The following is a 6,062-nucleotide window of genomic DNA, read 5'->3' as shown; positions in this document are numbered from 1 at the left end:
GCTAAAGAACTTTGCTTCTTTGTAAGATACGGCATTGCCAAGATAACAGTTTCTTGGTGAGGAATAATTACTATGAAATGACATAAAAGAACAATATGAAGCCCATAGTTTTGGATTTAACACACCATCTCAGTATCTATGCAGACCAAACAGGAGGTGAGATTTCAAAACACTGTGCAGGGCTTACCGGAAGTGTGCGTGCCGAACACCGGAAACAAGGCGTAAACTCCATTGTGGGGGCCACAAACGCCCGGATCGCCACTGATCGACGCCCCCACAGGGAACCCCCGGCTTGTCCGGTGTCGCTGACCAGCCGGGACCCCTGGGAATTTCCTGTTTGAACTTGGCTTTAAGTTTTTGCAAGTTTCTTCCTAAGGTAAGTTGGAATTTCTAGAAAATCGATTTTGATAGAAACATATGCCTGCAAACAGAGGATAGTTATCACTATTCTGTTTGGCAAAGCTTCCCATGTAACTGTGAGCATATTAAATAGGCCTGATTCGCTCAAAAACGTCTCTTTTATAACGAGGGAGAATAAATCCTTGAGTCATTCCAGGGGCCCACTGGCACAACCCGAAGTCATTTCTCGGGTAAAAGTTCTTTTTAAAATGTAAATGTCGGGAAGGTTCTCAAACAAGCTTAACTAAAAGATTATAACAAAACCTTGTTCTAAAACAAATATGTATATGTAATTTTTGTAATGACCCTAAAAGACATTAATCAAACTTAGAACTGGTTTTAATGTCAAATATCTTGTCCGGAACATAGGACCCTGCTTAATTTATATAAGCACTTACTATCTCGGGCCAATCAAATATCGCCCCCTCGTCCTGCCACCCGGGAGCAGAAAACGCACCGCACGCACTACACGGACACACATGTCAGTGAAGTCCACACGCATGAAGACTGAACCCATAACGACCACACGTAATTTTTGTAGAGAAAGCACAAGACTTTCCTCATTTGCTTTGGACCGCTCTGAAGAAGACTGGGAAAGGGGACGGGAGGTCCTGAATACCAGCAAGGAGCCCCCCAGGGATTCTCAGTAACGAGCGAGCCTTCAGATCTATTTGCCAGTGGAAGACATGGAGAAAGTCTTGGCTCCGATCCAAAGAGTCCGCCGCAGGCGAGAGCCTGGGCGGGGCGGCTTGGCCCCTCAAAGGTCAGGAACCTGGAACAGGAGGTAAGTTTCCCAGCTGGAGAGGACCGGGAGTTACAGTGGCGTCAACAACTCTGGGTGCCACGCCCGGCATCAGAGAGTATCACCGGAGAGCAGGTAGGTGGGGGCGGGAGCATGGGAGCCTCACTGAGGTGTTTTGTTTTTTTTTTCTTTACAAATTTAAAACCTTCACCACCTGCACAAACCTTTCTGCAACCTTCACACACTTTTTCTCCATTCAGAAATAACTGTCTTTACAGCGATTCGCTTTCCATCCGTGTCCTTCGAACTTGCATCCTCGTGCCTTAAGCCTTCTATTACAGAAACCAAACAATTTCTTTCCATCTTCATGTGCATTTTTAGCTTTTAAAAACCTCAGTTGCCAACGATGAAAAGTAAGCAACCGGCCTTCCCTAGGCTGACTGGTATGGACACATTTCCTGACCTTTGGAAACACAGACCCCTCTCTCTACGGGCAAACACACTCTCACTTTCAAGGAACACGCCTCCAACAAAGCCCAGGACATTAATGGATCTGCAGCTCCAAACCCACTGTACAGCCTCCTGGTGATAAAAAGCCAAAAGCAGGTGAACTGAACGCTTGTAATCAATGTTTCAGTATTTCCTGCTATTTCAAAATGCCTAGATATTCAATAACTTATCAGAATTAGAAAGGAGTAGATGGAGTAAATTAAATGGATTTGCTCAGATACAGCTAAGGTTTTCCCCCTCTCGATAAGAATGATCTCCCCCAGATTTGTATTACCAAAGATGGCCTAGACAGCAGTTCTTGAAGAAGTCCAGATGTGTGCATTTCAAAAACGTAGGGAAAGAAAAGCAAGCTTCTCCCAGAAGGACTTTCGTGTCATCAGGCGAAGGGGCGGAGAAGAGGCCTCAGGTCGAAATGCCACTTTTCTCTGCCTTGAGTGGAAGGCCCCACCGTTCCCACGACCTGGCAGCTTCCAGGTCTGAAGGGGGAGGATGCAGAATGTTTTACAGTCTGGGGCCAGGTGGGGGCGGTGAGAGTTTCTCCCTCTCTGTACCCTTTTTTTCATTCAACCTGTGGGCACATGGGGCCAAGCTTAATTCCCAAGGGGAGTTGAGCGCAGGGCGTGGGTTAAGCAGGTGGGGAATGGCGGCACCCTCCGCCCCCCTGCTGGGGCGTATTGATGAAAAGGGTGTGGCCTTGAGGGATCAGAGCGCCGCTCTGTTGGGAAACAAGTACAGCGTTTATTCCATCAGGAGATGGGCACTAGTGGTGGTGGTGGTAGAGTGAGGCAAATTCGAACAAAAAGGCACAGTTAGGAGAAAGAGGCCTGGGATCATCCCTGGAATCCCTGCGGAAGATTAAAATCGTGTCTGCTCCTGAGAACGAAACCTAAGGAGCAGGTCGAGTTGGCGACAGTACAGGTCAAGACGGAGGATAGTATTAAAGTTAAGAGATGCGTTCATGGGCCAGACTTCCCGGTCCCCAGTTTGTATGGAGGCCAGGCGGTGCTGCAATAGAAAACCGAGCACTTGGGCTTGAGGTTGTAAGTCCCAGAGCCTTCAAGTGCCGATGTGGACATCCCACTGGGGAGTCCTGGGGCGGGGCGGACGGAGTGTTGCCCATGGTAACCGGGAAGGCCATCTCAAGGTCCAGAACAAACTCCAGGTGGGCGGGGTAAGGTTTGAGAAGGACGTCGCCAACTCCAACGACCTGGAGGTCAGAGGCCAGAGCCGAGAGTCCTGGAGCCCACGGGCAGACCGAGCACCAGGTTCCCTCCCAGAGCCAGACATCCCTGGACCAAACCAGCAGGGAGACATTTGGAGGCATCCGTCCCTCCCAGCCGAAACCCTGCGGAAGTGACAGACCCAGGACCCGGGTTTTACATGAGGACAGTGAGAGGAGCAGATAAGCTATCACTTTCGATGGGATGTTGTCTTCCCAAGATTGGCCTCGAGCAGGAGTGAGAAGGAGGCTGCCCGCAGAGTTCAGAGAGATGGGGAAGGATTAGAATCCTCCCTCTGAACCTCGCAGAGACAGGGTTGGGGGCTTAGCCCGGGTCGAGCTTCCGCTGCCCACTGCCCCCCTAGTTGCACGTCTCAGGAAGCCGGAGGAGGGGGAGGCATACAGAAGGTCCCCTTACGGGCCACCAACAGGTTAGGGTGGTCAGTGGCATGCACTGTGAAAGATTTCACAAAGAGAAGAAAGTGCAGAGCGTGAAAGCTTTCACTTTTACTTTCCCAAGGGAGAGAAAGGGCTAGCTTCTGAGAAATGCACCAGCACCTGCCCCGATGGGTTGGGATGCTGAGCTTTTATTAGGCGATTGGCTGGTTCCCGAGCAGGATGTTGCAGTTGGTCTCGTATGGGCTGCAACTTGCTTCGATGTTATCTGTGTGGGAGCTGGGACTGGGCTTGCGCTTGCACTGGTACGTCCTGTTTTGTAAGTTCCCGGAGCCTCTGTGCCTTCAGGGAGCTTCCTGTGATTTTTTCCAGCCCTGAGGATAAAGGCTCATACAACAATCAGGGTCAGTCATGCCTTCTGGGACGCAGCCAGCTCTGGCAAAGAGGGCCTGAAAGGGGATTTTTGACTGATTAATAGTTTCTATCTCTTTATGTTTCTGCTAAGTTCTGAATAGTCTCTTCAACTATCTCTTTCAATTCACTCATGCTTCTTATAGCTGTGTCTAATCTATTTACTCATTCTCTGAATTTTTTTTCATTTTAATATCAATAACTTTTCTAGAAATTCTATTTCTTTTCAAATGTAACCATTCTCCCCTGCCCCGCCTGGAGTCCCGTATTTCATTAGGACTCTATTTCTTTAATCATTGAAAGATCAGTCCCTGCCCTGGCTGGCATGGATCAGAGGACTGAGTGCCGGCTTCTGAACCAAAGGTTCTCTGGTACGATTCCCAGTCAGGGCACATACCCAAGTTGCAGGCCACGTTCCCCAGTAGGGGGCGCTTGAGAGGCAACCACACATTGATGTTTCTCTCCCTCTCTTTCTCCCTTCCTTCCCCTCTCTCTAAAAATAAATAAACAAAATCTTTTTTTAAAAAAAAAAGAGTTCCTTTGCTGTTTCTGACAGGTCGTTCTAGCGGATCCTTGGGGTGCTTGTTCTCTTATTGGCTGTGTGTGTTAGACCCCTCACATGGTGGATGGTTTCCTTGCGTGGTTTGTGGTTTTTGGTTACTTGGGAGCTTGTCTTCAGGGGCATTTGTTTTGTCTGCAAACAGACCCTGGTTTCTGGGTCCCCTCCGTTTCCCCAGAGGACGGTTTTGCACGTACTCCCACCAGGAAACCCGGGGTTGCACCCCGTCCGCCTCGGAACGCGCAGGGTTCGGTTTCAGCCTCCGCCCAGGAAGCCATGCACTGCGCCGCCGCCGCTGCCGCCGCCGGCGGTGTGCGCAAACACTTCAGAGCTGCCTGCCTGTACGGGGGCGTGGCTTTTCACTCGATACCACCCCGGCAACAGTGCTTGTGACTTCCTTTGGTGGGTAAAGTTTACACTCTCTTGAACTGAGGGGAGATATTTTCATCCCTTCTCCCCCTCTCAGTCTTCCGTTCCGAGGCCGCGAGAACCCCGGGCCGGCGTGGCTGGATCCCACATCCTGGGCGCCATCTCTCTCCGGACCACTGTGCTTACAGCTTGGGCTCTCGGTTCCCTCTTGCCTCCAGCATCTGGGATCGTCCCTTTCTTAAATAAAGCCTTACATTTTAAAGCAGCCACTGGATCAATTTATTTTATTTTATTTTATTTTTTAGAGAGAGGTGAGGGGAGGGAGAAAGAGAGGGAAAGAAATATTAATGTGTGGTTGCCCCTCATGTGTCCCCTCCTGGGGACCTGGTCCACCCACAACCCAGGCATGTGCCCTGACTGGGAATCGAACCAGCGACCCTTTGATTCACAGGCCAGCACTCAATCCACTGAGCCACACCAGCCAGGGCCACTGGGTCAATCATTTGATGGAGAGAGGTGTCCTTGAGCCCATCCCAACACTCTACTCATGGGGGGCTTTGCTGAGCAGCCCAGGCCACCTTCGGCCACACTCCTCACCCCCTGGCTGCCCGCCCCTTTCCTGTTCTGTCCCCGCTCCCTCCACGGGGCCTTGGCACAGGCCCAGAATGCTTTCCCTCTCCCTTCCTGTGTCTGATTCCTCCTCATTCTCTGGGCAAGCCTTCCTCCCCTCCCCCCAGCTAGGTTAGATCCCCTCTCCAGGGTTCCCAAACCGTAGCCTGGGGCATCTCTCCTTTAAGTGCTTCTCAGGTGCCCTGGCTGGCATGGCTCCGTGGATTGAACGCAGGCCTGATGTAAGGGTTTGCCAGTTTGATTCCCGGTCACGGCACATGCCTGGGTTGCGGGCCAGGTCCTCAGTTGGGGGCGAGCCAAGAGACAACCTATCCATGTTAATCTCCCTCTCTTTCTCCCTCCCTTCTCTTCTCTCTAAAAGTAAATAAATAAGTAAACCTTTAACAAAATAAATAAATAAGGTGCTCCTCAGTGGCCATTTCACATCTACCTCTGGGATTATCTGAGAGACACTGAGCTTCCGAAAGGTAGAGACCACGTGTCCGGCTCTCAGCTCTACCCTGCTCCTGCCCACCCAGGGCGGGAGCCCGTCAGTGTTCCATGGCCATCAGTGTGTCAAAGAAACAGCAGCAGCTTCGGAGCTCTGCGTGGGGTAGATCCTGGTCTAAGCTCTTTCTCTCATTCGGTCTTCACTATTAGCTACGAGGTAGGTGCCCTTATCATCCCCGTTGCGCAGATGAAGGAGGTGAGGCCCAGAAGGCTCAGTAGGGGCGTCCTTACCGTGCCCTGACTGGTGGGCAGGGTGAGGGATTTCTTCGCTCTCACACAGATGAGCAAGCCAAGGGCCACTGCCCTGGATTGAGTGTCGGCCTGTGAGCCCCTCAAAG

The sequence above is a fragment of the Phyllostomus hastatus genome, unplaced genomic scaffold, assembly GCF_019186645.2.
Source record: "Phyllostomus hastatus isolate PE091 unplaced genomic scaffold, TTU_PhHast_1.1 phas_scaffold_345, whole genome shotgun sequence".
NCBI lineage: Eukaryota > Metazoa > Chordata > Mammalia > Chiroptera > Phyllostomidae > Phyllostomus > Phyllostomus hastatus.
This window is presented reverse-complemented; position numbering follows the sequence as displayed.